This window comes from Macaca fascicularis, chromosome 4 (assembly GCF_037993035.2).
Source record: "Macaca fascicularis isolate 582-1 chromosome 4, T2T-MFA8v1.1".
In the NCBI taxonomy this organism is placed as follows: Eukaryota; Metazoa; Chordata; class Mammalia; order Primates; family Cercopithecidae; genus Macaca; species Macaca fascicularis.
The window spans coordinates 151,506,577-151,528,125 of NC_088378.1; the positions used below are offsets into that span (position 1 = coordinate 151,506,577).

At 43.3% G+C, this 21,549-nt stretch overlaps 1 long non-coding RNA gene across 7 annotated transcripts in view; it reads left to right on the forward strand.

Moving 5' to 3' along the window:
- The window catches only part of LOC123572902 (uncharacterized), a 139,856-nt gene that overhangs the window by 87,339 nt on the left and 30,968 nt on the right, over positions 1-21,549 (forward strand). For 6 of the 7 annotated variants that reach the window (XR_012434209.1, XR_012434207.1, XR_012434205.1 and 3 more), the window contains 3 exons: positions 12,263-12,362; positions 12,916-15,742; positions 16,136-16,192. This is a non-coding gene — a long non-coding RNA (uncharacterized lncRNA). The remainder of the gene's footprint in view (positions 1-12,262; positions 12,363-12,915; positions 15,743-16,135; positions 16,193-21,549) is intronic. The other variant, XR_012434208.1, reaches the window with a different exon arrangement.

A 21,549-nucleotide genomic window follows, 5' to 3' on the forward strand; every position in this document is an offset into this window, starting at 1 on the left:
TCCCTTAGTATCTAGTATCTTATTTTTGCCTCCTGTGCCTTTTCCCAAATACTGCATACTTCCTGCCAACCTAACATGGGAGACGGAATTTAATAAACACACTTGAAAGTGATCATTTTGAAGAGAAAATACATTTAAAGCACAGACAGCAGCATCAAGAAGAGAGTGATAGTATGTCAACAGCCGTTTTGGTGGCCATTGCGGGTGTGTGGTTTCTGTTTTGCTTTCACAGAGCATTTCACCATGTTGAATATGACCATCTGCTCCACTTTTTTTTTTTTTTTTTGGGACAGAGTCTCGCTCTGTCGCCAGGCTGGAGTGCAGTGGCACGATTTTGGCTCACTGCAACCTCTGCCTCCCAGGTTCAAGCGATTCCCCTGCCTCAGCCTCCCGAGTAGCTGGGATTACAGGCGCACCACCATGCCCAGCTAATTTTTATATTTTTAGTAGAGACCTGGTTTCACCATGTTGGCCAGGGTGGTCTCAATCTCTTGACCTCATGATCTGCCTGCCTCGGCCTCCCAAAGTGCTGGGATTACAGGCATGAGCCACTGAGCCCGGCCTCTGCTCCACTTTTTATCCACGCCAATTCAAAACTGTAACCACAGAATAATTTTTAATAAGCAATCTTTCCATGCCCTGGCTTTGGTTGCAGGCAGTTCTCCATGATGTTTGATGTTTGTGGTCCTTATTGGACTCTATTAGAATGGAGACTAACAACTCGGAGAACACCTGCAGTGTCTGAGACTCTGGATCCAACTTTTCCATGCACTTTTTTTCAGTGCGTGTGCTAACCACAAGCATGCAGGCATGAAGGCTGAATACTAATCAAAAGGGAAAACTGAGTTGGTTATGGCAATGTCTCAGCTGGAAATTCCTCTTGCCACCAAGGCATGTGTTGAACACATGACTCTTGCTGGTGGTGGCAGATGCTGTGCACCAGCTGCCTACGAGTCACTTGAAAGTTTATTTATTTATTTATTTGGTTTCCACTTAATTTGCTATTTTATCAAAATGAAATGTGTACATAATTTTTAAAAATCAAACAATTCTACAAGCCCTATAATGAAAAATTACAGCCCACTGCTGTACTCCCTCCTGACCCTTGGTTTCTACTCCTTGGATTATCTACTTAAAAATCTCACCACTGTTTTTGTTTCCATGTGTCTAACTAACATGTGTCTACTGTGTGGCATCATTTTTTAGATATAAATAGATACAGTAGGCCAGGTGCAGTGGCTAATTCCTGTAATTCCAGCACTTTGGGAAGCCAAGGCGGGTGGATCACCTGACGTCAGGAGTTTGAGACCAGCCTGGCCAACATGGTGAAACCCTGTCTCTACTAAAAATGCAAAAATTAGCCATGTGCCTGTAATCCTAGCTACTCGGGAGGCTGAGGCAGGAGAATTGCTTGAACCCAGGAGGCGGAGGTTGCAGTGAGCTGAGATAGCGCCATTGCACTCAGCCTAGGCAACAGAGTGACACTCTGTCTCAAAAAAAAGAAAAAGTATTGATTTTCCATTGCAAAACACAAAAACTTAGCTTTATTGCATTACCACCTTTTCTACACACACATACACATGCACACAGCATCCATTAGTTTTTGCTGTGTAACAAATCACCCCAAAACTTACTGGCTGAAAGCAACCGTTTATTTACTCAAAACTCTGTGGACCAGCAATTTTAACTTGGCTGGCCTGGCCCATCCCTTCTGGTCTTGGCTGGCCCATCCTTCTGGTCTTGGCTAAGCTCGTTCATGCAGCTGTGGTCCCTTACTGGGTTGGCTGGGGCTGGCTGACTTAAGTGGCCTCAGCTGGGATGGCTCTCCCACACTCCTCCTGCTCTTTTATCCTCTTGCAGGACAGGCCACTTTGTTCACATAGAGGATGGTGGGGCTGCAACAGACTGAGAGGAAGTATGGGAAGCTGTTTGAAGGCCAAGCTCCAAACTGGCTTCCTGGTACATCCACTGCATTCACTCCCAAGGCCAGTCCCATTTGACAGGAGAAGGAATAGACTCTACCTCTTGGGAGGAGATTCTATAAAGTCACATTACAAAGTATACAGGGAGAAGAGAAGAATTGTGGCCATTTTTGCAAACTACCACATCACACAAATAATAGATACACTCATCTGCATATCCCATAACTGCCATTCTCTTTATATAGCTACAACATCAGAATCACCAATTCAAGTTAAATCAATATTTCCTACTTACCCTATTAAAATGATAGGCCTTTATTTATAACTAAGCCTCATAAGTGAACTAGGATTATTATTTATTCTTATATAGGGATTTCTGCTGCGATCTTCAGAGCAAATAGTTGCCTTGTTTTGAGTTGTTTGCTTAATTTTTGTTAGGTACTTACCACTAATTCAGCTCCACACTCTGCAGTAAGGATTCATTTCCTAAGAACAAGGACAACAAATGAAAGATCAGTTTCTTTGCACCGTCACCCTCTTGGATACCTGCCTTCTGGGGCCCTCTGTCCCTAATTCGGACGGGGTGTTCTTCGGGCCTGCTACGTAATAATCACTCTGAGAATGCCGTGTTTCTTGGCTCATAGCAACTTCTTTCTGAATTTTCTCATCTTGGAGGAGCGAATCTTCTAGTATTAACAGATTCCTGGGAAAGATGCATAGTAGGCAATATTTTGAGACCTTGAATGTCTGAAAATGCTTCTCTCACTTGCAGACTTGTTTGACAGCCTGCGTGGGGGTTCCACGGTGGAAATTACTTTCTTCAAAGTTCTTAAGGCATTGCTCTTCTGCCTTCCAATATTCTTTTTGAGACCTCTGAGGGCTGATCCTTCATCTCTTTATTATTGGACTTCTGAAAAAAGACGCTGGCTGGTGTGTCTTAATAGGGGTTTTGTATTCATTCATATTGTAGGGACACTGACTCAATCTGATAATTTTTCTACTTTATTCTGGGACTCCTTTTTTCTGTTTTCTTTAGATAGAGTCTCACTCTGTCAACCAGGCTGGAGTGCAGTGGTGCGATCTCAGCTCACTGCAACCTCCATCTCCTGGGCTCAAGTGATTCTCCTGCTTCAGCTTCCTGAGCAGCTGGGATTACAGGCATCTGCCACCACGCCTGGCTAATTTTTGTATTATTAGTAGAGATGGGGTTTCACCATGTTGGCCAGGCTGGTCTCAAAACTCCTGACCTCAAGTGATCTGCCCACTCTAGTCTCCCAAAATACTGGGATTACAGGTGTGAGCCACTGGGCCTGACTTTGTATTTTTGGTAGAGACAGGGCTTCACTATGTTAGACAAGCTGGTCTCAAAATGGGATTTCTATTAAATATGCTTTACGAATACCCTAATTTTATTGTCTTTTTTTTTCATATTATAAAACTATTTATTTTGTTTTGTTTTACTTTGGGGGAATTTTTAAAACGTTTTCCTCTCCCTTTCTATTTAATATTTAATTATTCTGTTACATTTTTAAATTATAAGAGCTCTCTTTGTTTGAGACAGGGTCTCACTCTATCACCGAGGCTGGAGTGCAGTGGTGCCATCACGACTCACTGCAACCTCGATCTTCCTGGGCTCAGGTGATTCTCCCGCCTCAGCCTCCTGAGTGGCTAGGACTACAGGCAGGCGCCACCTCACTTTTGACATTTTTGGTACTTTTTGTAGAGGCGAGAGTCTTGCTATGTTGCCCAGGCTGGTCTCGAACTCCTGGACTCAAGCAATTTGCCCGCCTCAGCTTCCCAAAGTGCTGGGCTTGTAGGTGTGAGCCACCACACCCGGCCAAGAGCTCTTTAAGTCTTCTAAATATTTCTTTTTAAGAGCAATCTGTTCTTGCTTAACAGATGCAATACCTTTTATCTCTCTAAGGGTTTTTTTTTTTTCGTTTGTTTGGGGGTTTTTGTTTGTTTGTTTATGCTTCTTGTTTTTTCTGTTTTTTTGAGGCAGGGTCTCACTCTGTTGCCCAGGCTGGAGTGCAGTAGTGCCATCTCTGCTCACTGCAACGTCCACCTCCCAGGTTCAAGCGATTCTCCTGCCTCAGCCTACCAAGTAGCTGGGATTACAGGTGTGCACCACCACAGCCGGCTAATTTTTGTATTTTTAGTAGAGACTGGGTTTCACCATGTTGGCCAGGCTGGTCTCGAACTCCTGACCTCAAGTGAGCCACCCACCTCAGCCTCCAAAGTGCTGGCATTACAGGCATGAGCCACCGCACACGGCCTCCCTGAAAGGTTTTTGTGGGTTGTTGTTGTTTACATTTTTTCCCCTGCTCCCTGTATGGTTTGTTCTTTCTGATATGGCTACTGATTTTGGATTTTACCTTTTGTGTTAGAGATTTCCCTCAAATATCTGTTGCTCTTTGGTTGTCCACTTTGAATGCCTGTCCCAAAAAGCTGTGGTAGTCCAGAATAAAAAGTGGGATTTGCAAGTGCTGAGATTTGTTGTAGGGTGATCAAGTATTTTGTAGAGTCCCTCCCAGTGTCTGTATTAGTTTTCCTTTGCAGCAGTAGCAAATCACCACAAACCCGGTGGCTTAAAACACAAGCTTATTATCCAACTGTCGTGGAGATCAGAAGTCTGATATAGACTTGCTGGGCTAATATTAGGATGTTTACTGGGCTGCATTCCTTTCTGGAGCCTCTAGGGGAGAATCCATTTCCTTCCTTCTTCCAGCCTGAAGAAGCCACCCATATTCCATGACTTGAAGAAGCCACCCATATTCCATGACTTGACCTTTTTTTTTTTTTTTTTTTTTTTTTTTTTTTTTTTTTAAGATGGAGTTTCGCTCTCGTTGCCCAGGCTGGAGTGCAGCAGTGCAATTTCAGCTCACTGCAACCTCCACCTCCCGGTGGGGCAAGAGGAATTTGGTGCCGGTGATGCCACTATTTGGTTTGGAGTTGCCCCTTTAGTCTCTCTAGTTTCCAGGTGACACCAGTGCCCTCAGCTGTGCCCAGTGTTCCCCAGTCCAGAACATTCTCAATCAACCTCTTTTGAGAATAAACCTCCCCAGTCCTGGGGTAACTGCAGAAGGGATAGTAGCTGGCAATGCAGGATACCATAGAGAATATAAGGGTCAACAGACTCTTAACCTCCTCTCCCTTCCCCTCCCTTCTCCTCCCTTCCTCTTTTCTTCTTTTGAGGCAGAGTCTCACTCTGTCGCCCAGGCTGAAGTGCAGTGGTGCTATCTCAGCTTATGGCAAACTTCACCTCCTAGGTTCAAGTGATTCTCCTGCCTCAGCCTCCCAAGTAGCTGGGATTACGGGTGCCTGCCACCACGCCCGGTTAATTTTTGTATTTTTAGTAGACGGGGTTTCACCATCCTGGCCAGCCTGGTCTCGAACTCCTAACTTCAAGTCATCTGCATGCTTTGGCCTCCCAAAGTGCTGGGATTATAGGCATTTTAAGCCACTGCGCCCCGCCTACTCCTCCTATTTTCAATCTTGCCCACACTGGTTCGGAGGCAGCTGGTGCCTCTATTGCTGACACTCTCCAGGGTACTATGGCTCCGTTCAGGCTGATGTTTGGCTTTACTTCTCCTGTCTAGCAAGTCAGTTATTGCCCGTCCTGCTGCAAGTTAGCTTTTGAAATATTGGTATTTCCTCTTTTGTTCCTAGAGTCCCGGTTGAGTGTATTTTCACATTCTCATTATTGTGTTAGGCTGTTCTCTCATTGCTATAAAGACATACCTGAGACTAGTAATTTATAAAGAAAGGAGATTCGATTGGTTCACGGTTCTGCAGGTTTTACAGGAAGTATGGTGCTGTCATCTACTCAGCTTCTGGGAAGGCCTCAGGAAACTTACAATCATGATGGAAAGCAAAGGGGAGCTGTATATCGCACAGCAAGAGCAGGAGCAACAGAGAGAGTAGGGGGGAGGTGCCACATACTTATAAACCACCAGATCTCACAAGAACTCACTCAGTATTGTAAGGACTGCACCCAGCCATGAGGGATCCATCCCCATGACCCAAACACCAGGCCCCACCTTCAGAATTGGGGATTGCATTTTAACATGAGATTTGGGGGGACAAATATCCAAACTATACCACTGACTGTCATCTTAGGGGGACTTTGAGAGGGATTGGAAATATACATATAGATATAGATACAGATTTTTTTCCCCCCCAGACAGAGTCTCGCTCTGTAGCCCAGGCTGGAGTACAGTGGCGCAATCTCGGCTCACTGCAAGCTTGGCCTCCTGGGTTCATGCCACTCTCCTGCCTCAGCCTCCCGAGTAGCTGGGACTACAGGCACCCACCACCTCGCCCAGCTAATTTTTTTTTTTTTTGTATTTTTAGGAGAGATGGGGTTTCACCGTATTAGCCAGGATGGTCTCCATCTCCTGAACTCGTGATCTGCCCGCCTCGGCCTCCCAAAGTGCTGGGATTACAGGTGTGAGCCACCACGCCCGGCTGATACAGATATTTTTAATTTTCCATGTTTAGCTAGAAGTCCCTATGGTTTGTTTCTAAGGAGCACTATGTAACTGTGGAACCAATTAGATTCTTTGTTCTGCATGAAAATCAGTTTCTATTAGTTTTCATTAAACACTAGTGACAAGAGTTCAGTTTTTTGTTTTTTTAATTTTCTATGAAGGAAGTAAAGGTGACAGTTACCAAGTGGCAATCTCAAAATAGTAATGTAAAAATAGCCTACTTTGCCTGGTTCTGAGTAGGTGCTCCCCAGGGCACTTTTATGAATTACATGATGCCTAAAATGTACTCCAAGAACCATGGAAATCCAAGCTTTAATCCCAACATCTCTAAGCACAGAGTCATGCATACTGAGCTGGTGCTACATAAACACTTCTTGTAGTTTTCTGAATTGAAACTAGGAAAGCAAGCCCACTTCTCATTCTACATGTTCTAAAAGGACAGTAAAAGGTACTATATTCTAATCAGTTTCAACGAAGGTAAAACAGTGAATTCCCAGGAAAGCATCAAAAAAAGCTTTGATATTTTATATACTAGTTATGCTGTCAGTAGTAGGTCAGATAAATTATGCATAGAAGATGTGGATTTTATCACCTCCTCATTATATTAATAAGTGATTATCTTTCTCCCTCCCCACAAAGCATGCTATTTCATTAATTGTTTTACTTTTTCCTGATAACTCCATTCAAGGAATAAAAATTTGGCCAAATATTATTTTGAAAATACAGGTGGGACTGGGTGCAGTGGCTCACGCCTCTAATCCCAGCATTTTGAGAGGTCGAGGTGGGTGAATCAATCACCTGAGGTCAGGAATTTGAGACCAGCCTGACCAACATGGTGAAACCCCGTCTCTACTAAAAATACAAAATTAGCCAGGTGTGATGATGCATGCCTGTAATCCCAGCTACTTGGGAGGCTGAGGCAGGAGAATCTCTTGAACCTGGAAAGCAAAGGTTGCCCTGAGCCGAGATCGTGCCATTGCACTCCAGCCTGGGCAACAAGAGTAATCTCCATCGCACAAAAAAAAAAAAAAAAAAAGCAGGGGCCAGACGTGGTGGCTCACGCCTGTAATCCCAGCACTTTGGGAGGTCGAGGCAGGCAGATCACGAGGTCAGGAGATCGAGACCACCCTGGCTAACACAGTGAAACCCTTTCTCTACTAAAAATACAAAAAATTAGCCAGGCGTGGTGGCGGGTGCCTGTAGTCCCAGCTACTCAGGAAGCTGAGGCAGGAGAATGGCGTGAACCCCGGAGGCGGAGATTGCAGTGAGCCGAGATTGCTCCACTGCACTCCAGCCTGGGCGGCCAAGCGAGACTCCGTTTCAGGAAAAAAAAAAAAAAAAAAGAAAAGAAAAATAAAATGAAAATACAGGTGAATGGGGGGAATATTACCCAGTTAGAGGTAGCATGGTAGCTATAATTTCAGTCTCTTTTTCTTAGAACCATGGCTTTTTTTTGGTAAGTATTTGCTGCCCTTTTGGGGTTGTCCTGTGTGGTATCTGTAAGAGATGTTAGAACTAATACTGAGTTTATCAGGGGCCTGCAGGCATGCAGCAGTTTGCTCAGACCAACAGCCAGCACAGATACTCAGCAGACCTCAAATGAGGATGTTGGCTGGCTCCTCTCAGAAACCTTCTTCCAGCCTTAGACCAATGTCTCCAATTGCTTTGGGCTTCACTGACACCTGGGAACAGCAGCTGCATCCACCCCAGGGTGCACAGAAGCTTGGTTGTGTTAGCAAGGCCCACTTCTACTCCCAAATGCTACCAATAAACTGTTAACGTGATATTTTCACATACACATCTCTGTGCAAAGAACAGCCAGTCAGCCCATGCATAAAAAGTGGACAACAAAACCGTTCAGAATGAATGTTTATGATACACTTTGTTCCTTCAGAGTGAAAAAAAGAAGTTCTTTGATACATTGTATATGGTACTACTTGATTGTACGGTATTTATCTCTCCAAGTTTGGGACCTCCTCTGGACTGCTTGGTGGGTGAGAAAACAGAGGGGAAGAAAAATCTTTTTGATCTGTTCTGCAAAGACATGAAGGGAACTGAAGAGATAACTAAGACATGAAGGGAAATGAAGAGATACTTATTAGCTTTGTGACCTTGGGCACAATCTTTCTTGGGACCTGATTTTTTCTCATTTGTAAATGAGGGGATTGGATTATTTATATATTGAAGTAAGAGGTTTCTTTCAATGTTAAAAAACTTGAGATTCCAAGATAGGTGATTTGCACAAAGCAGTGGGGGAAGCCAGCCTGTGAAAAGGCACATCTCCCAATATGTAAGGATTTATCATTATCTCCAGCTTATATTGGGCACTTTTATACAAATATAGGTGTTAGAAATTTGTAATGAGTAAGCAATATACTGAAAGATTTAACAGAAAGAAATAACGTATTGAGGGCTTTTTAAAAATAGCAATACTGGGCTGGGCGTGGTGGCTCACGCCTGTAATCCCAGCACTTTGGGAGGCTGAGGTGGGCGGATCACAAAGTCAGGAGTTTGAAACCAGCCTGGCCAATATGGTGAAACCCCCATCTCTACTAAAAATACAAAAATTTGCTGACTGTGGTGGTGGGTGCCTGTAGTCCCAGCTACTTGGGAGGCTGAGGCAGGAGAATCACCTGAACCCAGGAGGTAGAGGTGGCAGTGAGCCAAGATGGTGCCACTGCACTCCAGCATGGGTGACAGGGGGAGACTCTGTTTCAAAAAAAAAAAAAAAAAAAGCAATACTGTCCGGGCATGGTGGCTCACGCCTGTAATCCCAGCACTTTGGGAGGTTGAGGCAGGTGGATCACCTGAGGTCAGGAGTTTGAGACCAGTCTGGTCAACATGGTGAAACCCCGTCTCTACCAAACATACAAAAAATTAGCCAGGAGTGGTGGCATGCGCCTGTAATCCCAACTACTTCGGAGGCTGAGGCAGGAGAATCGCTTGAACCTGGGAGGTGGAAGGTGCAGTGAGTCGAGATCATGCCATTGCACTCCAGCCTGGCTGACAGGGTGAGAATAATCTCAAAAATAAATAAATAAATAATAAATAATAGCAATACTATTGTTGGCAGAGCTCTGTGCTTTGGGAAATTCATCTAGTACCAAAGAAAATGTTAATCAAACTTATTTTTTCATTTTATTATCCATTTTGTAACTGGCATTGTGACTGGCCCACCCATCGATTTCGAACCCCATGAAAAAGACACTAGAGTATTTTCTTGCGTGGGCACCACACTTCTCTGCACACAAATGCTTTATCACAAATTATCTCATGCAAAACCTTGTTTTTTACTGTCAGAAAGACACAACTTGAATTAATTGTTTTTGCAAACATCTTGAAAGCTAAATTTTTCTCTTGAGATGAAAGCTCTGAGTTTGATTACCCTTGAACTTATGGTAAAGATGAATGTTTCATTTCAGTTCAGCCCAGTTTTCCAGAGCACAACCAATTTTCCTGATTGACAGTGGATTCTACGGGCAGATAAAAGGGGATTCTGGGGAAAGACAGGCTGGCCCAGGAGCCTCAAGAAACCAGAGTTCACACCCAGCTCTGATAGTAACTAACTAGCTGGGCGGTTTAGGCCAAATCACTTTCCTTTCTGGACCTTGGTTTCTCTACCTTTGTGTAATGCCCTTGTTGCTGCATTCCTGGCAAGAACTTCCTCGAGTAGTTTGCTTCGTGGAATGATGCCAGACTGGGAATAGCTTAAGTAAGAAGGGATGGAATTACTACCAAGTTATTTTAATATGCTTATTATCATAAATGAAAATTAATTCCATGGTTGAGAAATGAAGACACCATGCCACCACATCCCATGTCTCGCATGTTTTAAGCCCAGCTAGTGACAGCCTAAAATGCCAGCATTCATTACATTCCAGCCTCTTTATCACTTCGTGGCTTCCTTGCTCACGCTGTTGTCCTCTGGTACTTCCTGTCCATCCAGTGTCTTACGGACACTGGCCTGAGGGGCCCGTCAATGCTGACTGTGACGTTTCCAGAACATAAGGCATTGACATTCCTGCTCTCACCAAGGAGCAAGGAACATGCCTTGTAGCATACAGTTTTGATCTTCTTCCTCTCCTTTTTAAGGATTTTTAAAAATTCTAGACAAAGCATCATTTAGGGTCTCATTTGAGGGCTGTCTGCAGTTCTCCAAGCCCTGCCCTCTCTATAGCTATATTCAATTAGGATTTAGTTAAACTGTGAATAAAGAAACCATAAACAACAAAGGCCTAAATAAGATAGAAGTCTTATTTCTCTTTCCTGCAAAAGAAAACTGGAGGTAAGAAGTCTAGAAGGCATGTTCAGAAAGTCATCATCAACTCAGGCCCATTCTACCTTGCTGGTACTGCCATTTTGAGCACCACATTTCTACCTCATGGGCTAAGATTGCTGCTGGAGTTTCATCTGTTATGTCAGTATCCCTCTCAACAGGAAAGAGTCCAAAACACGGTGCCCTCTTGCTTTAAAGACGATTTCTGGAACTTATATGTGACACTTCTGTTTACATTTCGTTGACCAGAATTTGGTCACTGGACATTCCTAGCTGCAAGTGAAGCTTGAAAAATGTAACCTTCATTCCAGGTAGTCATGGGCAGAGCTAAATGAGAGTGTTGTGGGAGATCACTGGGATCTGTCCCAGATCAAATATCTGGGAGAATTCTTTCACTTTCAAATATTTATGAACAATTTTTATAGAAAAACTTCAACATTAAATTAGGAAGTACTATCCCAGGAGGGACAATCTGAACAGGAGACAAATCATATTGAACTACTTCATTCATGTCTTAACACATCTGTGCAGAGCTGTGTTAACCTATCAGGGTGATATAAAGTAGCTGAGGGTTATGGGTTAACTAAAAAAGTTTTCATGGATAAATTTTAACGAAAAGTAAACAGACAGAAAATATATAATTTGATAGAATAATGGGGTAGGCTATTTCAAGAATGAGCAGAATTAATCTTTGGTGAAACCATAAAGTAAAAACACTCCTTCAGTGCCTTTGTAGCTAACCGCTACACATTTTCCCCTTTTTTTTTTTTGACATTGTTCCCCTTCCACCAGAATGTGATGGTGCATGCACATTTGTTTACACACACACCCCTACGCAGTGGTGTACACTAATGTTTTCACACCTACACAGGAGTGCACACTCATGTAAGAAAAAAATGAATCACTCAACTAATTAACTCCTATCTGCTTAAGACTTAACTTGCTACTCATCCCAGGAGTACTGTGCAAATTAAATTAAAATTTAATTTCCCAGGAGTGAGTGTCACTTTCATTCTAGTCAATAAATGCCTCAGGGAGGATTTCTTGCAGAACCTTATAAAGATTACAAAGAATACATTTTTTCCCTCAAAGAAACTCTACTCTTGTAGATAGGGAGCCATGCATCTTCCAAGAAAAAATACACAATATGATCTCTTATTCAAACGATTAAGGGCCCTTGGAAAGCAGAGTCTTATCCCAGTTTGGGAGGAAGATGGGAGCAATGGACAATATTTTTCAGGTAGAATTGGGCCTGGTGATATAGTTTGGCTGTGCCCCCACCCAAATCTCATCTTGAATTGTAACTCCCACATTTCCCATGTGTTGTGGAAGGAGCCCCAGTGGGAGGTGATTGAATTATGGAAGCAGGTCTTTCCTGTGCTGTTCTCATGATAGAGAATAAGTTTAACAAGACCTGATGGTTATGTAAGGAGGAGTTTTCCGGCACAAGCTCTCTCTTTGCCTGCCACCATCCATGTAAGATGTGACCTGCTCCTCCTTGCCTTCCGCCATGATTGTGAGGCCTCCCCAGCCATGTGGAACTGTAAGTCCATTAAACCTCTTTTTCTTCCCAGTCTCAGGTATGTCTTTATCAGCAATGTGAAAATGATCTAATACACCTGGATAGAAGATGGGCATGACAGAAGAACCAGCTGAGGATAGAGGTGGATGATGGTGAATAGTCTGTGTGATGGGGCAGAGGCTATCCAGGAGAGTAATGGGACACTCCTTGAAGGTATAGTTTGAGACTTATTATGGATGGCACTAGCACTTTAGTAATAAAGGCAATAGGCAATACAAGAAACTGAGATGGGAAAAATATCTTGAGTGGGGCTAGTCTATAAGAAATGTCATCTGGGAGGTGAATATACAGGACCCAGGAAGACAAACTTGGAGTCTGGCCCAAATCCAGACAAGAGGCAGAGAAGACCTAAATAAAGGCAATGCGGGTCGAGAAGAGAGAATGCATCCCTAATAGTGACACGCCAAATGACAATGAGGTGGGGTACTCAGGGGAGAGAGCCCTTCCGGGCACTTCTCATGTAGCCACCACATAGCCCCATTTGTAAGCGCCACCCCCATGCCCAAGCTCAGCAACAGAGGGAGGGGAAGGCAGAAAACCTGAGTAAACCAAACATAAGAATGGGAAGCAGCATCATAGATTTTCAGAGCTGAAGAGGGCTTTAGATACCAACTGTAACAAGTGTCACTTTTTCTTTTTTTATAGATGGAGAACCGTAATGGCTTTGGGGGCATAATGGCAGCAAAAGAGATGTGGGACCTGCCCCCTCTGATACTAGTGTCTTAGCAGGGAAAAAGATATGAAGTATCTAAGAACACCGTGTGGAAAGTCAGAAGACAAATAACAAATTTAGGGAAATACTTGCAACATATATCACAGATAAGTATGGCTAATCTCCCTAATAAAATGCACATAGATAACTGGAAGAAGATTAGGCATCCCATGGAAAACGGACAAGGAACATGAACAGACAGTTCATTTAGGGAAAAAAATGGTCCTTAAACACATGAAAAGATATCCAACCTTACTCAAAATCAGAAAGACGCACATTGAAACAACATTACCATCTCTTAACTCCCAACTAAAAGTGAGACATTACTGGTGAGGCTGTGGAGAAACAGACATTATTTTGTTGATGAAATGTAAAATGATATAGCCCACAGGACGGGTAATATGCAATGATGGCAGCAGCCGCTACCATCATGCCAGCTGCAGCCGAAAGGCACGGCTGGGGCTGCACACTCCGTGGAGCCGGTGGGAGCCCCACCTCTTCTGAGTTGGGGCAGGAATGCCCCGGGTGCCACTGCAGCCCACCCAACCCGGCTGCAGACCTGGGCCTCCTGCTCTAAGGCTGTGGATCTGAGCCTCCCCGTGTTCTTGGAGGGGGTCAGGGAGCAGGCAGGATCTGCCCTACTGGATGCAGCTGCAGTTGCCCGACCCATGGCTGCAGACCTGGGTCTCTTACTCCACGGAGCAGGCAGGAGCCGGGGACAAGAGGGAGCTTCGCCCCTTCCCAGTTAGGGCAGGAGCTCCTCCGGTGTAGCTGCTGCCGCTCTCCCAGGTACAGGACCAGGGTATCTCTGCAGCCTGCACACTCAGGGGCCCAGGAAGGGCCCCCCCCCCCATTCCTTGCAGGCTTGTGGGTGTCCGCTCCGGCTACTTGGCTTCTCTCCCTTCCCAGCACCTGCTCCAATCTGGGAGGGGGTTGGGGCCAAGCTCCAGAACCATGAATGGCAGCGTGAGGCAGATTGATTCCTGGGCGGAAGGGAGCAGGTCCCTGATAAGGCTGGGGGCTGGGCTGCCAGTCCTGCCAAAAGAGTGGGGACTTTTGGTACCTCCTCCAGGCCCGCCCATGGACCAATCAGCACATACTTCCTCCCCTCTGAGGTCCATAAATGCTGCTGGGCTCAGCCGAAGCAGTGCCAGAGGGCTCCAGAGGCTAAAGATGTGAAAGGATGACAAGCTGCAGAGAGGAGCTACCATCTCTGCTGAGAGCTTCGGAGACCTGCCGAGATGCCTGAAAGACCTGCCTGTGGAGAGAAGCCACCCTCTCCAGGGCCTCCTCTCTGCTGAGAGCTGAACACTCCACAAGACGACCTTCCTACAGAGAGGAGCTGCCTGAGCTACCCACTGTGGGTCTCCTCTGAGCTGTTCAAACACTAAATAATGCTCTCTTCATTTTGTTCATCCTTCACTTGTCTGCATACCTCATTCTTCTTGGATGCAGGACAAGAACTCAGGCAAAGATACTACTGGCCACAGAGGTTTCTGGGAAGAAAATTGACATGTAACAGCAATACCTACCCAAATTACTGGTGTTTTTATGCTTTCACCCAGCAAACCAATCCTGCACATTATTTACTCTCTATATAATCTGCACTTGCATGAAATAATGCTCACATGAGGCCATTATCACAGCAGTATTTGTAATAGCAAAAGATTGAAAACACAGTCACTTTAAGGAATGGGTTCCATGGAATAGAACAGTTACACAGCAGAATACCATGCCACCGTAAAAAGGAAGGAAGAGGTTCTCTATGTCTTGACATAGAACAGACTCCAGAGTATATTGTAAAAGGAAAAAAGCCTGATATGGAATATGCATTATGTATGTTATCTTTTGTGTTAAAAAGAGGAAAACAAGAATATAAATATTTGCATTTGTCCTTGCAAAATAAGAAATAAAGGTAAATAAGAAACTAATAATGTTTACCTCCAAATGGAGAAGTAATGGAGTAAAAGAAAAGGAATCAGAGCTAGATGGCTTAGCATATCTTTCTATTTCGTTTTGATTTTTTCACCTTGTGAACTGGTTAATAATTTTTAAAACAACCACACTAAAAATGTGCAATTGCAACTATATACAGGTATATAGATATAGATATCTTATCACAGCCAAGAAAGAAAGATTTGACTCAATCAAAGAGATCAGAGAAAGCTTCCTTAAGGAAGTGGCTCTTGAGCTGAGATCTGGAGAATAAATAGAAGCTAATGGGTTCAAAGTGCAGAGAAGAGCATTAGAATCTGAGAAGGAATGATAGACTGGATAAAGAAAATGTAGCACATATACACCATGGAATACTATGCAGCCATAAAAAAGAATGAGTTCATGTCCTTTGCAGGAATATGGATGAAGCTGGAAGCCCTCATTCTTAGCAAACTAACATAGGAACAGAAAACCAAACACCACATGTTCTCATTCATAAGTGGGAGTTGAACAATGAGAACACATGGACACAGGGAGAGGAACATCACGCACTGGGGCCTGTCGGTGGGTGAGGGGCTAGGGGAGGGATAGCAGTAGGAGAAATTCCTGATGTAGATGACAGGCTGATGTGTGCAGCAAACCACCATGGCACGTATATACCTACGTAACAAACCTGCACATTCTGCACCTGTAGCCCAGAACTTGAAGAATCCGAGAAGGAAGCCTGTGTGAAAGCCCTGTGATGGGAAGGAAACTGGCATTAACAAAGAACTGAAAGCAAGCAGCATAGTGAAGAAAGCTGTGAGATGAAGCTGGACCATGAAGGTCAGGCTAGACCATTGTGGGGGTTGGAAGCTGTGTTGAGAAATTTCGTTTTGTTTTGTTTTGAATTCTGAGAGCAATAAGAAGCTGTCAAAGGGTTGTAAACAGGCACACACGAGAGAGTCCAGGGTATTTTGAACTTTATTCAGGGGACTCTTCGTAGTCACTAGAAAATGTCGAAGTTTGATTTGGTCACTACACTTGTTCCTAGAAAGAACCATCGGCTCCACCAGTCGCCCAAATTCACCTATAAAATCAAACACGATGCCTGCTAATGGCATTCTGCATACTTCAATTATGATTCATCATTTGCTATTTGCTAAAACATTACACAAATTGCACAAAGGATAAAGTTGTTATAGTCTAATTTACATTGGAACTTATCTTCGTTTCTAGGCAACATCATTGCACTGGATAATGATGGCTCCGACCTCCAGAATCTTTCACAATCTGGTAAGTGAAATGAACGAGGGAACCAATTTCTGTGTGTTCAGGCCAGTATCACAGCCTATTACATCTAGCCTGGGAATAAAACCCATTTTTAATGCACCATTTGATAAGAACACTTAACCTCAGTATGTGTTGTAATTAGAGAGATAATTAGAACTTCACCAGAACCTCTTAAGACTAGGAATACATTTGAAATTCACCTAGAATGAAAATTGCACTATCTAAAACAAATCTAAGGTATTCTTTCTTCCAACTTTACCTTCCCTGCTCTCCTCACCCTAAAGCTTTTGCAGCCTAAGAAATGTGAAAAGATAGGAATTTCATAGGTAGTACATATCACAGAAAGCTAATGAGTTCAATCAAAAATTGCATTACAGTTATTTGAAAGGGGAAAAAAAAAAAACCCTTAATTTTGAAAACTAGCTTCAGAGGCCAAGTGTGGAGAAGATGAAGTGAGTCATGTATGCAGAGAAAAAACTGCTCTTGCATGAATCCACTCATAAAATGTTAATATATGCATAAGAAAATTGTGTTCCTTAATCTCTGAAGAAACACTTATCACTAAGAACCCTTTAATTCTTTTCCTGTACTTGATTTATCAGCTTATGAAATTATGTTAATAGTCTTCATGTTAATGGTTTGGGGGCTCAAATGACCTGATTTTAATAATGAAGTAATTTATGCAATAAATGCAATCAGCATCTATGAATCTCACTTAACAGAACATATTGGTGATTAGCCAATGCTAAAACAAGTGACTGTCAGCATGGGGCAATGCATGTGCTTCTGCAGTGAAAATAGATCTTATTGCTGGGCGGGGAGGTGGGGGCTACTTGAGACACGTGATCCAAGTTGCAGGTCTCGCTTTGCCAGAGAGGTTGAGACTGAATTTGAAATTAATTTAAAAACTGTTCAGTGAATCTGATGTTTCAGTAACTGTGGAGTAAATCTACATGTGAGGTGTGTGCATGACAAGGAACATTTGTATCTTTGTTGGCGGGGGGTGAAATGGATTCCTAGAAAGAAATTAGGGAGTACAGAAAACACAGCATTTGAAAAATAAAACAGCCAATCTGCTTTCTGGGAAAGAACGGAGCACCAGTAAAGGAAGGTCTCAGAGGAGGTTGGGTGGACATTTAGGGGAAAACTGAAGATTTCCAATCCTGTAATTATAAAATCCATGTCACAGAACAACCTGGGTGCTAGTATTATTCAACCCTGCTTTGAATCATATTATGTTGAATTACTCTTTTGTGGGGGAAGAGAGGACATTTTACGTTTTTTCATTCCCTACAGATCTAAAGCTTAGAAACAGCCAATATACACCCACATATACCCATCTTAGTGCAAAGACACGTTTGAAACATGCTGGCTGGATTCGATATTACTCTTTCTTTCCTCAGCCATCTCCGGGAAATAAATTTCCATCTCTTTCTCTTATCTTGTTACTTAAGTATTCCTCCTGGGAATTCTGTCTCCCTTCCAACTAAAATGTAACCGTTCTCTGACTCTCTAGAACTAAAGAAAGGAGTGGTCATTGGCCCCTCCCATTAACTATGTAAAACCCCAACCAGGCTCGAGGAGAGCCGGATGCAGAGCATCCAACATATGTGCTTCCAAGAGTCCAGAAGCCATAGGGCAAACATCCCAGCATCCCCGACCTTCACCCCCAACACTGGCATTCCACAAGATATGTTTTTGTTTGTTTGTTTTTTGTTTTTTGTTTTTTTGGAGATGAAGTCTCACTCTATCATCAGGCTGGAGTGCAATGATGCAATCTTGGCTCACTGCAACCTCCACCTTCCGGGTTCAAGCAGTTCTCCCACCTCAGCCTCCCGAATAGCTGGGATTACAGGCGCACACCACCATGCCCAGCTAATTCTTGTATTTTCAGTAGAAATGGGGTTTCACCATGGTGGCCAGGATGGCTGCGATCTCTTGACCTCATGATCCGCCCGCCTTGGCCTCCCAAAGTGCTGGAATTACTTTGGGAGGCATGAGCCACTGCGCCCGGCCAAGATATGTATTTTTTAATGTTTAAAAATACTGTTGGCTGGGGTATTTGATAAAACAGTATACTTCCCCTGAAGAAAGTTCAGCATTTAGTGTGCTTTGGGACAATATTAAGTAAAAAAGGCAAAACATTAAATTAGCTAACCTTTAAATTGTGATATTGTGCCAAGAGCAGTGGCTTTGAGATCAGAGTTCTTTGGGTCTGTAACTTGGCTTCCACCTCTCACTACCTGTGGAATTGGTCAAGGTACTTGGCTCTTTATGAGATATTTATAAAGATTTCTGTTCTAACTTTTAATGAAGGGGTGTTGTGATGGTTAATTTTATGTGTTGACTTGACCATAGAGTGCCCACATTAAACATTATTTCTGGGTGTCTCTGTGAGGATATTTACTGAGGAGGTCAGCATTTGAATCAGCGGACTCAGGAAAGTAGATGGCCCTCCCCAGTGTGAGTTGGCATCATCCAGCCCACTGAAGGCTTGAAGAGAACAGCAAGTGGAGGTTGGCTGGGTGCGGTGGCTCATGCTTGTAATCTTAGCACTTTGGGAGGCCAAGGTGGGCGGATCACTTGGGGTCAGGAGTTTGAGACCAGCCTGAACAACATGGTGAAACCCTTTCGATACTAAAAATACAAAAATTAGCCAGGTATGGTGGCACATGCCTGTAATCCCAGCCACTGGGGAGGCTGAGGCAGGAGAATTGTTTGAACTCAGAAGGCGGAAATTTTAGTGAGCCGAGATCTCGCCACTGTACTCCAGCCTGGGCAACACAGCAAGACTGTCTCAAAAAAAAAAAAAAAAAGAAAAAAAAAAGAAAAGAAAAGAAAAGAAAAGAACAACAAGTGGAGGAAGGTTATATTCATTCCCTTCTTACTTGCTGCCTGCCTGAGCTGGGAGATTGGCCTTCTCTTGCCCTTAGGGCTCACACATTAGGTTCCGCTGGTTCCCAGGTCTTCAGACTTGGACTAGAATTACACCACTGCTTCCCTTGGTCTCCAGTTTACAAACCACAAGCCATGGGACTTTTTACCCTCCGTAATCATGTGAGCCAACTCATCATAATAAATTTTTCCTCTTCTTTCTCTCTCTCTCTGTGCGTACGTCCCATTGGTCTGTTTCTCTGATGATCCCTGATTAATTTCATGATAAAGTGATAAGGTGTGTGACTTTGGAAAATATAAACAGAATATACCTTACAAGGACATCAATATTTAGTAGAATTTAAATTCTTCATCCCAGTTGTAAATTGGCATTTTATTGACCAAATTAGAAATGTGGATCATCCTGAAATCTCGTGTCTCACATGAAACCTAACCAAACCTCCATCGTTCTTTGGATTTGCATAATGTTGATGGTCATTTTTGCCACACCATAAAGCATGAGGTAAAATGCCTCTAGGAGGCTTCACGTGCAGCCTGCAATAAAAACTGCTCAACATAAATCCATAATTTAAAAATCACAACTGAGAGTAATGCTTTGCACATGGCAGCACCTACGGGTCTGAAATGTCTACTCACAGGCTGTCAAGGCTGGCATTGTGTAGGTGCAGAATGAATGTTGAACGCCTCCATCTCATTAACCTCCACTATTGCAAATCCCTAAAAGTGTTGTCCGCATTTCACAGATAGAAGTATCTGCCAGGAGATTTTTATACCTACGTTGCCTGTGTCTCCAAGCACAAAATCTGGATTCTTTATCCACTGGAATAATCACTGCTATGGCTGCATTTTCATCAAACGTGGTTTTAACTCATATTATAATAAATAATTAATAAAATTGCAAGGGCACTGTCTCCTTGCAAAAGAGATAACTTCTGAAGTTATTTTACCCACATCTTCTCATGCAAAATTTTGAGGAATTTTCTTTCACACAGCCAGAAAATTATTTAAAAACTATAAAAAATTACTTTTCCTTAGTATCAATGTGGAAGGTATAGGTCTAAACTGATGTCTTCTTTTGACTCTAAGCGATGATGTATGAGATATACAGCTATTGCTGCTGAGTTCTTATGGAATGCCATGGTTTTTAATTTTTATTTCTTCTGAATCCTTATGCCTATTACTTGAGGTGACTCTCCCCTCACCGACAGAGCTCTCAAATCACAAGGACTCTTTTTTCCATCTCTTTTTTTTTTTGGAGATGGAGTTTCACTCTTGTCGCCCAGGCAGGAGTGCAACTATGCAATCTCTGCTCACTGCAACCTCTGCCTCCCGGATTCAAGCGATTTTCCTGCCTTAGCTTCCCAAGTAGCTGGGATTACAGGTTCCTGCCACCACACCCAGCTAATTTTGTATTTTTAGTGGAGATGGGATTTTACCATGTTGGTCAGGCTGGTCTTGAACTCCTGACCTCAGGTGATCCACCCACCTCAGCCTCCTAAAGTGTTGGGATTACAGGTGTGAGTCACCATTTCTTCCACTTTTGTGGCCAACACTGTACCTTGAGAAGCAGGAAGAAAACAGCATTAGGTGTAAAAGTAGCTGGGACAGGAAGTGGCTGTCCTTTTGTCTCTTTTCTGAGTTCCTGATTCTGTACGATACTCTGCTATATTTTGTGGGCTAATCTTTTCTACTTTGACCTATTTTGCTGAACACTGAACCCACCACTCTTCAAGGAACATTAGCTGATTTATAGCCACTTTGACCATTTTGAGAGGCTGCTTAAATTATTCTTTGGGTGGCAGAGACACATTCTGTTTCTATCCCTGTGGTGCTGAGATGCCCATCATGTCAAGAGATACCACACGTCCAGTGGCTCTGATGGGTGGATTAGCCAGCCATTCTTCTCTTCTAAGAGTGTCTCTGTCCCTGGTAACTCAGGAGCTTCTCACACCTTCTGACTTACGTGGTTCAGAAGATATCCTTTCTTCCATACTCCTAGTTAAAACATTTGTTGCATTAATCACTATTGCTGAGTAATTTAAACCAGCCATTATGTCAAAGGAAATGCATTTACATTGATTTTTAAAGTCAGTTATTTTCATTTTGTGTATATATATATATGTATATAATTTTTTTTTTTTTTTTTTTTGAGACGGAGTTTCACTCTTGTTGCCCAGGCTGGAGTGCAATGGTGCGATCTCAGCTCACTGCAACCTCCAAGCTCAAGCGATTCTCCTGCTTCAGCCTCCCAAGCAGCTGGGATTACAGGCATGTGCCACCACGCCCAGCTAATTTTGTATTTTTAATAGAGATGGGGTTTCTCCATGTTGGTCAGGCTGGTCTTGAACTCTTTATATTTTTTAAAAAGGAATATATCAGAGTCAGTCCTATTCAAGTCAGGGAGGTAGGACAAAGTCCTTCCTAAACATTGGCGTCTCCCTCTCTCTCCACACCTTATTGTACTG